General features: G+C 66.6%; 1 long non-coding RNA gene across 1 annotated transcript; it reads left to right on the top strand.

The window, feature by feature from the left end:
- Positions 1–4,356: 4,356 nt before the first annotated feature.
- LOC136794449 (uncharacterized) lies at positions 4,357–11,708 on the top strand. Its single transcript, XR_010841213.1, has 3 exons — positions 4,357–4,542; positions 8,632–8,794; positions 9,970–11,708. It is a non-coding gene; the product is annotated as an uncharacterized lncRNA (long non-coding RNA).
- The last annotated feature ends 1,018 nt before the right edge of the window (positions 11,709–12,726 follow it).

Raw genomic sequence — 12,726 nt, 5'->3', positions numbered from 1 at the left:
GTGTAACCACGTGACCGTGTCAGTATCGCCTACCGTGTGTGTCCGCACGTGTCTGTGTGTCTGCACGTGTCCCTGTGTCTGTATCCATTTGTGTGCAGGCGGCTCTGGGGGAGAGGCAGGGGTGCAGACTGGAGTCAGGATCCCAAGGACAACCCCAGAACCCTGAGGGCCCCCCACCCCCTGGAGGACGGAGTCAGGTTAAGGCCACTCGGGCCGCCCCCGGGGCGTGGATTGGAGGGACCGTGCGGTAGTCACCGAGGCAGGGGTGACCTCGGGGTCCTTCCAGCCGCCACCGGGCTACGTCTGTCCCAGGGCCGGGGCTCTGCGCCGGGCGGGGCTGGGGGCCGAGCTGCCCGAGGTCCGACGCCGAGCCCCACACCCCCCGGGCCTCCCCTCCCCAAGCGGGCCGGCCGAGTGTCGATTCTGCGTGACTGACTCATCGATTGCCTCACCGGGGTTAATTAATTAATTAGGGGCGGCCGCGGAGGACGCTGGGCCTGGCTGGGAATGGGTCCCACCACCAGGAGCTTTATTAGTACATAAAATGAGTGTTTAAAATCCACACGGCCCGAGTACGCTGTTGAGGGTTTTCATTAAACAAACCTATAAAATTACTTGCCTCATTATGTATTTTGCGACTCCCTCTCTGCCTCCTGCCCCCGCCCACCTGCCTCCTGCCCCCGCTCTAAGTGCCTATTTGAAATCAATTTCTCTAATAATGGACTTAATGAGCTCATCAATTAGGGCTGCCATAACCAAACGTAGCCGTGCTCTGCGGGTATCAGTTAAACTCTGGAACTAATTTCCATGCTTCATCTGTCACGAGGGCGCCCACGGCATTTGGCTGCTGCTCCGGGACGATAGGGAGACCCCGGGCCCTTCCCTCCTGGCCGAGAGGGGCGGCCCCAGAGAGGACAATGAGGACAGAGCCGCCCGCCCGGCCCGAGCGGCTGGGGCTCAAGGCGCCCGCCGTGCCCGGCGTAATTAGCAGTAATGGATGACACGCTCGGCCCAGATAAGACAGTCGTTCCACGTGGAAAATCCCATTACGTCTTCTTACCTCTCCCCACGCCTCTCACAGAGCTTGCCCCGGGCCCCCCACCCCTTTAAATAACGCCTCATGCCTCCCCAGATCCCTGCTGGCCACAGGCCGGAGCCGCAGGAAAGCCTGGCCTGCTCAGGTGGGCTGGGGTCCGGCCCTGGGAAAGCGCCCAGGGGCAGGCAGAGCCCAGAGAAGCCCAGAGGGAGGCAGGGAACCAGGAGAGAAGGTTCTAGAAGCCGGACCCAGGGGTGTCTGGAAGGGGAGCATTGGGGGGCGGAGCTGTTGCTGAACACAGCAAGGCGTGTCCCCGGGTCCGACAGCCCAGGGTCAGGACACCGTGAGGGGCTGCAAACGAGGTGAGACGCCGGAGCGAGGGGCAGGGCAGAGAGAGGGGGCAGCTGGCAGGGAGACCGCGTGTGAGTGGGCGGGTGGGTGAAGCTGCTGGAAGTCGAGGTTTCCCAGTTCTTCGGCAGGGTCTGGTGCCCAGCAGAGGCTCAATACAGGGGTGCGGGTGGACGGAGGGACGGAGGGACGGATGGAAGGCAGTCTGCTCCAGCTGGAAGCTTTCATAGGAAGCGCTGCAGAGGGATGGCCGTGCTGGTTGCTGCATGTCCTGCCCTGACACCACCGCACCCGCAGGCTGAGGAGCGGCCACCCGACAGAGATGAGGGAGGCCAGGGCCCCAGACTCAGCACTGTGAGTGATTCCCCAGCCAGACACCCTCTGGGGGAGGCAAGGACAGCCAAGGGACAGAGCCAGCCCTCCTGGCCCCCCGCCACTGCCCCCGCGGCCCCGGCACGGCCCTGCAGGCTCCCCACACCGTAGGCCTGTCCTCCCTGCAGACCTGGGCTGCCCGCACTCTCTGCTCCTGGCTCTGCAGCCCCAGCCCTGCCTCAGGCTGAGCCCAGCCGCCCTGCTGTTCCTTCTGCCTAGAAAAGCCTGGAAAAGCCCGGGAAGCCCCTGGGCCTGGCGTGGGCAGGGGTCGCGCTCATCCCACGGCGCCCCCACCCCACCCCGGGACAGAAGCGCGCACCCGAGAAGGAAGTAGAGCAGCAGAGGCGGGCACGGGGTGAGGATGCTGGCGCTGGGGGACTGGGGGCGAGGGTGTAAGGAGCTGGAGCTGGGAGGCGGGACGGGGGTGGAGTGGGGGACTGGGGGCCCCTCCCCCCGCGCCTCCGGGGCCCCATCGCTCCTCCCCTCAGCCCCTCCCGCACCACCTCTCCCCCACCCAAGCCCACTCGGGCACGGAGGGGTTTGGGGCGCCCCTCCCCACCTCCCGAAGCCAAGGCTGGGGCGGGTGGGGCCGGCCCCTCCTGGCGGCTAGTGGCGCGCGTGTCGCCGCTTAGCCCGCTGCTCCTGGCGATTTGTCATAATCAGCCGGGCTTTTCTCATTAGAGAAATGCCATTAGCTGGCTTTATCAGCAGCTGCGAGGAATCGCCGTCCAGGTCACCGCTGGGCCCAACCACCTCCTCCCGGCCGCCCTCCGGGCGGGCCCCGCCCCTCCCCTCGCCCCCCCCTCCCCTCGCCTCGTCCCTCCCCTCCCCTCCCCTCGCCTCGTCCCTCCCCTCCCCTCCCCTCCCCCCTCCCCTCCCCTCCCCTCCCTTCCCCCCTCCCCTCTCAGCCGGCGGGAGAGCACTTGAGACTGTGACCAAGCCATGTGGCGATGTGGCGGGGTGGCCACACAAATCCTTGGAGCCTCTGCCCGTTCCCAGCTCTCCTGCCCTGGGCACACCCAGGCCCTGAACTTGGGGGGAATTGAGTTGGGGTCCCAGGAGACAGCCCCGGACTCATTCAGCTGCCCAGGGAGGGACAGTACCGTGGTCCTCAGGGGCCCGGATGGGGTCAGAGGGCAGGAGTGGGAGGTGGAGGGATGGGCGGCAGGCGGGACAGCGGCTGAGATGCAGCCGGCGGGGCTGGACGTGGGCCCCTCAGAGGCTCTGCCCCTGTGCCCCTCAGCCCCTCAGCCAGCAGCCAGCCTCCCTGCACATGGAGACCCTCCCGACCCCCGTTCAACACCCTCCTGCAGTCCTGGCCCCTCCCCACCACGAGCTGGGCCAGAGTCAGGGGCCAGGTGAGGGGCCAGGCCCTGCTCAGGGCCTCTCTTGCCAGGTCCCTCCTGGGAGCCATCCTTGGCTGCACTCTGGGCCCCCGTGTCTGCGCAGGTGCAGGTGGGACCCCACAGAAGCTCCTCTCCTCCCTGACTGCGCGGCCCCGGGCAAGGGTAGGCGGCTGGAAGCCCCGGCGCTTGGGTCTCTGAGAGCTGGCAGCTCACGGCTCCGAAACAGCTGTGTTAACACCAGGTGGGGCCACGGCCACTCAGGTGAGGCTCCCGCACACTGTCACCTGTTTCAGGAGACGAGGGGCAGATGCCTCTGTGTGAGTGAGGGTCCCCGCCCTGGACCTGGGCTCCCGGCGTTGTGGGCTGGAGGCCCGACACGGAACACAAGTGGTCTCTCGGCCACCAGTCAGCACCTGGTCACTGCAGTAGCCGTGGCTCACCTAATGACGCGTTGGCCAGACATTGACCCAAATCCTGGTGTGGGAACATTGTCCTGGGCGTCCTCTGTGACGGCCGAGGCCGCCACAGGATTGTCCGCAGGCCTGGGCAGGGCTCGAGTGTGGCCCCAGAGTACCCCCGGGGGTCGGAAGCCCTGTGCGTTATCCATGGGAGGAGCAGGCGGGCGGGGAAGGCAGAGCTGAGCTTTCTGCACGCAGAGCAGTGCAAGCCGAAGCGTGTGCACCGACACCCATCAGCTCATCGCTGGCGAGTGCACCAGGGGCACCTGAGAGCCTCAGTCCCACAGTGCTGGGAAGGACTTCAGGTGCAGAAAAACGACCCCTCGGTCCCCAGGTGGGAGAGAAAAGGAGGCTCACCTGCAGATAGGGGCACCTACACAGGCGAGACCTCTACGAAGGCACACACTGGCCTGGGTAGCCGATACTGGTGCCGCCTGTCCTGTGGGCAGCTGGAGACAGGGTGGCACCTTGAATTTCCCCCAGAGGTTGAGAGAAGATGGGTCGCCCCACTGGTCTGCGCGCACTGAGTCTATCTGGCTCCATCCCCAGGCAAGGGGCAGGAGTAGGGACGGTTTGACGAGAGAATCAGAATGAGCTCACTTCAGCGGCTCGGCTCCCAAATTTCACGTAAGTGCCTTCTTTGCCACGCAGGGAGATGTCAAGTCCAAAGCCCGGCAAACCCTGTTTGCCTTGGTTTCCCTGACTGTAGAAAGAGGGTGGTGAAAACACAAAGCTCTGGCTGTGTGGATTACATAAGATGATATAAAAAGAGCACCAAGTGCCACGCACAGCACAGAGGGAAGCTAAGTGCTAGAGCTGCTGGTGACGGTGACGGTGGTGGTGATAATGGTGCTGATGGCAGCGATGGCAGTGGTGACGGTGATGGTGGTGATGGTGATGGTGATGGCGGTGGGGGGGGGGAACCAAGGTGAGGCCGCCCAGCTCAGCTGCTCCCCTGGATTCGAGGGGAGAGGAAGGATGGGTGAGTCACAGGGTGGGAGGGCAGATGAGCAGGTCAGTCCAGCTGCCCGAGGCTGGGAAGCTCAGGGCAGAGTGGCGAGGCTCCCTGTGGATCTCCGGGGGGGGAGGGCCTCAGGCCCCCCTGCTGGGCCAAGGAAAGGCCCGTTAAGTCAGCCCCTCCCTTGTGGTGTGAGGTCAGGGGAACCTCCCTGAGTCAGGGGAACCTCCCTGGCTCGCCAAGGGGGCCCTCGGCCCAGCACCCCCGTGCCCGTGCACACGTGGTCCAGACTCAGCAGCCAGCTTCCGCTTCTGCTTCCCCTCCCTCCCTGGGGACCCCTGTTCTTTGTGCGCCCGCTGGCCCCGCCTTCACTCTGACCCCCCGTCTTTGGCTTCACAGCACCCCCATCCCGGGACGGGCCCGCCAGCGTGCGGGGCTCCTTCCCCTGCAGAGAGGGGTTCTGGATGGGGGGGTGTCCCAGAGCCGGGGCTGGCGGTGGGCGGGAAGGCTGACCTTGACCTCCTCCTTGGTGGAGGACGCTCAGGGGTGCGGCTGCACGGTGTGGCGGGCAGCGAGTGTTGGGGTGGTGGGTGGGGTGAGGGGTCGCTGCCCCCTCCTGGCTGTGAGGCCTGAGCCAGTCCCCCCAACCTAGCTGGCCCCTCTTCAGAAGCCCTCTGAGCCAGGCGTCAGCTGTTACTCTTCTCCTTGCAGGGACGAGCGGGCGTCCCTTCCGGCAGCCGGCCCAGGCCCTGGCTCTGCCCCCCACCCTCCGCACTCAGGCTGAGTGAGCCGCTGAGCGAGCCCACTGCCCAGGCGGCGCGGGGCCCAAAGCCCCCCCAGGGCACTTGCTCCAACTTGGCTGAGACCACAGGCCGAGCCCGACTTGAGGGTTGGAGAAGCCCCCATTGACAAGGCGGGCCTGGCCCCTCCCCGGGCCCCAGGCACTCCCTTGAAATGTCTGAGGACCGGAGCACCGGCTGGTCAGCGTTCCCACAGAGCAGCCCCAGGCCCGGCCCCTCGGCCCCTCCCGCCCCTTCCTCCGCACGTGGGTGCATGCGTTCCCCCCCCCCCCCCGACGCCCCAGGCCCGGCCCCTCGGCCCCTCCCGCCCCTTCCTCCGCACGTGGGTGCACGCGTCCCCCCAACGCCACAGGCTCCTGGCAGAATGGGAGACACCCCCGCCCCAGCAGGCCGTGAGGAGGGCTGGGTGGCCTTGGGCAGCTCGGGCCGGCCCGGGGCCAGGGCCCTCGCGGCTCGGCTCTCTTGGCGGTCAGGGGCAGACCCCGGCGGCCACACGGTGCCCGGGCCAGGCGAGTCGGGACCAGGGCGCTGTGATGGTGCAGGCAGAGTCCCAGCTGGCAGGGATGGGGTTAAGTGCGGGCCTCCCAGCCTCCCTCCCATTTCCCTTGAAATGGCTCCCTGGTTCCAGAATGACTCCCTTCCCCTCTTAATCTGTATTTTACGAGTGAGAAGCTTTGCATTATGCAAATCGTTAGATAGGAACAGGTGACATTTCAGCAGAGAACATGAGCGGTGCGGGCCAGCTGGGTGGGCTGCTGATTTAGACATTAGTATTTGTCACCAGGGCGCGGGGGCGAGGAGGGCTTGGCTATTCACACCTTAAGGTGGAAGCCGGGGCTGGCCCACGCCCTTCGGCCAGGGCAGCCGGTGAGTGGGGAGGCTGCAGCCCCGTGGGCCCGTCTGTGCCAGGCACTCCTCAGGCAGCCCGGGGGCAGGGCCGGCACAGCCCGCTTGCAGATGAGTGAGCCCAGGCACAGAGGAGGTCAAGGCCGCAGAGCCAGCCCCGGGGCCTCCAGCTGGGGTCGCGGGGGCCGGGGTGGGGGGCAGGATGCAAGCCAGGCGGGCTGTCAGGGGCCCAGGTCTCTGTACCCCACCCCACTGTGCCCACGCTGGCCACCAGCGTCCTGGGGCCCACCACACCCCTCTGGCTCTCCACGTCCTGGGCGCCCTGGGCCTAGGTCCGCTCCACAGCACCCCCACCCGGGCCCTGGCGCCCGTGGCCCACCCCCAGGGCTGCACCGCCCATTCTGTGGACCCCTCCTCCGGCTCCACCTCTGCCCGAGGAGCTCCCAGACACCCCACCCTCCTCGCCACACCGCACCCCTGCTCTCCCCCGGGCACCTCCAGCACAAGGAGCCGGCCGGTGCGGTGGCAATCCGTCATCGTGCTGTCAACCCACCCGCCGTCCACTCCCCGGGACGTTGCTTGAGAGGAAATGGGCGGAAGGAGAGCGAGGGGCCACTGCACTTCACAGGGGAGCCCCAGGCGTGTCCTTCGATTTTCTGGCTTCCTGCCAATGCTCTCCACCCTCTCCTCTGCTCCCTGAGCCCGAGCTCCGATGGGCTTGAAAAATGGGAGCGCCGGTTCCACGGCTGCAGCGGGCGCGTGGGCCTCAGGCCACGGCTGCATTCAAGGCCGACCTGCTCTTCAGGCCTCGGCTGCAGAAAGAGGGTGTGGTCTGCACCAGGGTCTCCACTCAGGCCCTGCAGAGCCTGTCCACACACACACCCCCACCCAGGTGCTCCGAGGAGCTTCGGGTGGGGTCACATTAATGGACCCCTTCCCTGGGTGGCCCCACCGAGGAGCCCGAACCACCGGCATTCCTGCCGAGAAAGCTTTGAACCCACGGCCTGTATGACCCCAGACGACGTGGAAGGTCTTGCAGCTCGCACAGCCCCCCGGAAACACAGGATATAGGGGGGCTGGGCCCGGGGTCCCGAAGGCAGAACCCCCCCCAGCCGCTGTGCAACCCCGCTGAGGGTGACAGTCCCTCCTCCTCCCCAGGGGGGCGACTCGCCACGGGGAGGTGCCGAGTGGCTCGGGGAGTGGGTACTCATCACCATTCAGGGGGTCCCCTCTGTGCCCTGGCGGGAGGGAAGCCAGCACAGCCTGGAGGGGAGCCTCCCCAGACCCCCCCAGCTTTGGGAGGTGGGCAAGGCCTAACAGTGCGGTGGTGTCGGGGAAACACTTCCTGGGGAGACTTTTGGGTCTTGAGGTGGGGCAGAAACACGCGCAGGAAGCACTCCATAGGGAAGGGAGGGCTCAGGGCCCAGAGGAAACTCCACGCCCGTCCCCGTCCCCAGAGGCCTCCCCTGAGCTGGCCTGCTGCCCCGGGGCCCTGTCCCACACAGTAGGGGCAGAGGCCACGCTGCGCTGCGGGGCTCGCTGCAGTGGGAACCCCTGCGTGCACCCCGCTCCCCCCGGGCGCCCGTGGGACCTGCCGGGGGACACGAGCCCGGCCCGTATTTGGAGGCCGCGCGGTAGGAGAGAGCCGACCCCATGGTCCCTGCAGGGGGCCCCTGCGTGGGTCCTCACACGCGGCAGGCTGTGTCCGCAGTCACTCAGCAAACACGGTGAGCCCGCCTCTGGGGGTGGAGGCCAGCGGGCCTGCCCGTGGGGGGGGTCGCGCGCCCCGCAGACAGGGCCCCGGTCACGGGCGGGTCGGTGACGCCGTGTGGGCTGAGCGCCGGCAGGGGGCGCGCCCCCCACCCCCGCGCGGGCGGCGGGGCTCCCCTCCCCCGCAGTCGGCCGTCCTGCCCGCGGGCCCCTGGGCCCAGACGGGAGCAACGCCGACCCCTCCCTCGCGGGGCCTCGGGTCTTGGAGGGCGGACAGAGCTGACCGCGCAAGCTGACCGCGCAAGCTGACCGCGCAAGCTGACCGCGCAAGCTGACCGCGCAAGCTGACCGCGTGAGATTGCGCAGCGTGAGATCCTGAGATGGGGCCGCGCGGCCACCCTCCGAGCGGGGAGGGTGCTTCAGACGGGGGAGGGGCTTCCTGCGCTGAGGCTGGGGGGCGGGGTGGGCGCGGCCGAGGGAAGGGGGTGGCCCCTCGGAGAGGCCGCTGGGGCCAGAGCGGGCAGGTTTTGGATGCGCAGCGGAGGGGGTTTGGGGGCAGGAGGGCTGTCCGAACGCCGGTGCCCCCAGCCTGAGCGCAGCCTGACGTCGGGGACAGGTCGGGGGAGGGCGAGGAGCCTCACGGAGGGTCTCGCAGACTCTGGCCCGGCGGCCTCGTGGTCCTGCCCGTATGGATGCAGGAGGGGAGGGGAGGCCGAGGGTGAGCCTCGCTGGGGCCCTCCTGTTCCCTCGTCCGCAGGAACCTGATCCCGGTACCTCCAGGCTGTCCCCAGAGAATGCCTTGTGCCACACCTTCCCAGGCCTGTTGCCAACTGGGACCGGAGGAGGGGGGCCGCCCCGCCGTCCACTGCCTCAGTGGACCTGCTCCCACATCACTCCAAGCTGTCCTTGGGGTCGGGCAGGTGAGGACAGGCTCTATAAAGCGGCCAGAGGTGTCCGTCCAGCCCAGCTCTCCATCTCCATTCCCCCAGGAGCCCCCAGCCCACGGAGGCCAGCGCCTTCACCAGACCCTGCCCTAGGCTGTAGGGTCAGGGGCTCCCCACGTGCTTGGGTCCCCCGCACCCCGAGGCCCCCCGCCACCGTCCCTCTGGCGAAGGGCAGGCATCTGTCCTGGCACCTCCCTTGCAGGAGCGCCCAGCGCCACAGTGACATTTCAGATGAAAAGGAGAACACTGTCCCAGCTCTCGCGCGCGCGCGCGCGCGCGCGCGAGCAGTGTCTAAATTAGCATGAGAAAAGGAAAGCCTCTCCCTTATCACCGGGAGCCCTCCAGCCGGCTCCCCGTCCAGACGGGCCATCCCATTGTGTATTGTCAATAATCACTTACTTTCAGGCTCGTAAATGTCATTCTTGGGGTGCTCATAAACAGCCCCGGTACCTTTTTAAATTAGCAGGTAGAGATACTTATGGGTTTCTATTAAGGGTGATGGGTGGGGGAGTCGCAGGAGGGGACTTCAGAGCTCTAGGCAGGGGCCTTAGGGAGCCCAGATAGAGAGAGGCGTGAGGGCACCGCAGGAGCCCGACCCCCACCCCAGCCACCTCTACAGCCCGGACACCCACGACTCCTGCAGCTCAGCCTGGGTGTGTGGGGAGGCCTACCCGAGGCGCTTGAAGAGTGCAGGAGGGTGAGATTCAAGGTAGGGGGTCCCCAGCACCAGAGGAGCAATCAGAGCCCCACTCACTCACGGGAGCCCCAAGCCCCATCCCTGCAAGCGCCTCGCCCAGCCTTGCAGGGCAGGTGGTGGGATGGGAGGTGACAGTTGGTGGACCCGAGAGGGCTCCTCACAGGTGCAGGATCACAGCACACTGGTGACTCTCTCAAGCACAAGAGCAAGTGCGCGCGCGCGCACACGCACAAACCAACCTCCCGTGAGCTGGAGGACCTGCCTCTGACACCCCGCCCCACCCCGAACCCACCCCCCATGAGGCCCCCTCCCCGTCCTCCCCAGCAGCCACTCCACACTGGAGCCAGAGGGATTTTTTTAAGCTTTATTTTGGAAGAATTTTAAAGTCGCAGATAGTACAGAAATTTCCCATACACCCCACATGGTATCCCCTCACCTTTCACCTTCGTTACAGGGTACATTTGTCACAACCGAGGACCTGACATCATCACGTCACCCTCAACTAAGCCCAGACTCGATTCGGATTTCCCACGTCCCTACCGACGTTGCTTTTCTGGTCCAGTACCCCCTCCTGCACCCCACGCCGCCTCCTGGGCTCCCGTCTCTCCGTGTGGCTCAGGCCTTGACGGCTTGAGGACCGGCCCAGTGTCCTGCAGGACGCCTGGTCCGCGCCGGCGGAGAAGACCAGGAGGTGACATACCCCCTTGTCACTCCTCCCAGGGGCAGAGGCTCTGCTGGGTCCCGCCATGGGGCAGCGTCCCCTCTGGCCTCCCGGCCCTGAGCCCGGATGGGCCACTGCACGCGCCCCCACTCATGGGGGCTCAAGCGCCTCCTCCCCGGGGGAGGGTCTAGTACATTTCAGAGAGAGCCCGCCACGGCCCCACGCTCGCCTCGCGGCCCCGAGACCTTGGCGCCGTCTCCCCGACCCCAGCCCCCTCCGCGCCCGGCCTCTCCGGACCCCACTCCTGCTCCCGGGTCCTGCCCCCGTCACCCGCTGCAGGCGCGTCTGCTCTCTTGCCGGTGTCCGCCCTCACGGAGTGGCCGGGACTGCCGCGGGCACGCTGGCCCCCGCACCGGGCTCAGGGCCGCCAAGGGCAGCGACAGGGCGCGCGCGGGTGTGCCGGCGCTGGGCAGAGCTGCCTCCGTCTCGTGGCAGCCCTGCGGGCAGAGGCCGGGGCCGGTAAGTTGGGGGGCCCGTGGATGGGCCGAGTGAACAGGTGGCGGTCACGACAGCGGAGGCTCCGAGCGGCTGGGCGGGGCCCTTTGGCCACAGGAGATTCCATCCTCCCTCTCCTCCCGCAGCCTCAACAGGTGTGACGTGAATGGTTAAAAACATGTGATATGGACAAATACGGACAGATCCCAGGCTGGACTCCCACAAAGGTTTCCGTGGGAGGCTCTGAAACGACGGCCTCAGACTGTGATTCCGCTTTTCTAATCACAAGTGAGAACGGTCACCCCACACGGCGAAGGGGCCCCATCTACCCCGCAGGAGGAGCAACCACTGCCCGCGCTGGCCCTGCCGGGGGGCAGGGATACAGGGGTCACCCGGCCGAGCTGGCCTTCGCCCTCAGGATAAAGACAGGACTTGGGTGCGGCACGGGCTCCGGGGCTGCGTCACTGGAGGGCCTCACCCTCTGCTGCAGCCAAGGAGGGATGGCACAAGCCATGCCCCGCGGGTGGAGTGTCCCAGGGGCAGCTGCGGGAGCAGGTTGTGGGGAGCCTGGGGGCCCCGTGTCTCCCCCAAGTGGATACGAGGTGCTCTGATGCGGGGGTCAGTCTCCCGTCCCCACCCAGGAAGTGGCTTGGCACCCTTAGGCCCTACGTGAACGAGCTCCCGTCCAGCCAGGCTGCGTTCGTGGGAGCTGGGCCCCGAGGGTGGGCTGCGAGGGAGAGACTGCCCTGTGGGTGGTGGGAGTGCAGCTGGCCACCTGCAACCCCAGGCTGAAGGGCCCGGCCCACCTGCAGCTGCCCCAAAGCGTGGGGTCGCCCCGGGGCGGCTCGGGAGGGGCCTCTGTGGCTTAGAGCCCCTGGGGGCCCGGCCTCAGCCTCACTCCCGGCCAGCAGCAGCGGCATGGCCCCCGGGTGGCTCCCCCCTCCCGCATCTGAGATTCCACCTTAAATGGGTTTGATCGGCCCGTGCACCGGTGAGCGCACGCTGATATTGGCTCCAATAAAGAGCAAATCAGGACCCGAGTCGACTCTTCTTATCACACAGTCAGAACTGATGGCTGCAGCAGTCGTAAAGATCCCATTTAATCTCGTGCCTATCTATCACCGCGGACTTCTTCACCCTCTTTGTGCTGGGCTAATATGTGCTCATTACGAAAGCAAAACAGATCTGGCGCGAATAAATGCAGGATGAAGTGCTCACTTGGAATGTGACAGCATGATCAGCGGCGGCCGTAATCACAGAGAATCGAGGGCGAAGTTATTCCGTAGCTGTGATTTGAGGGGACAGCCCTGAGCGCCCCGCAGCTGCGGCGGCAGCGGTGACGTGTCCCGATAAAACATCCTTCCCAATTTACGGGGCCGCGCGTGGCCAGTCTGCCGCGGCCGGAGCGCTGTCTAATCATGCCATGAGCTCCGGGAGAAGGGGCTCAAGTGGGACTCAAATGAAAGGAGATTGGAAAACTACCCTCAATTGAAATTACATTTGTAAATGAGGCAGAGTTCTCTGTTCAGAGTGTGAACGTCACGGTAAATCTGCCTGAGGAGCCGTTGGGGGCGGGTGGGGGGCGCAGGGGCAGCTGGGTCGCTGCCCGTGCGGGGTACGGGGAGGGGGGCGTGTGGGGTTCCGGTTTGGGGAGATGCCCGGAACTGTGCTGGCCCCGGGGTACGGCTCCAGGGAGAAGGACGGGTTGGGGCAGCATCTCTGAACTCCACTTCCCACCTCTACAGTGGGGTGCCAGGTGGCCTCATGGTGGGAGGGGGCAGGATTGGTTGGCAGAGCCTGTCCTGGCTTCCCCTCTGCCTTGCGAGGGCACCCCGCCCCGCGCAGAGGGCACGTGCCTGCCTGCCCCTCTGATGGGCGCCTCCCTGCAGCCTGTCTGTCTGTCTGTCCCCTCTGGTCCTCTCTGACCAATGGGGGGTGGGGGGACACATCCTACCCCAGCGGGTGGGGCTGGGGCCCAGATCAGTGTGACCCGCCGTGTGTCCTGCGTCCTAAGCCCACCTCCCAGCGCGGTGGGCTGCACACTTGCTGGTGACA

This window comes from Kogia breviceps, chromosome 6, assembly GCF_026419965.1.
Source record: "Kogia breviceps isolate mKogBre1 chromosome 6, mKogBre1 haplotype 1, whole genome shotgun sequence".
NCBI lineage: Eukaryota > Metazoa > Chordata > Mammalia > Artiodactyla > Physeteridae > Kogia > Kogia breviceps.
Note: the sequence above shows the minus strand (reverse complement) of the source record. Positions and strands in the feature narration are given on the sequence as shown.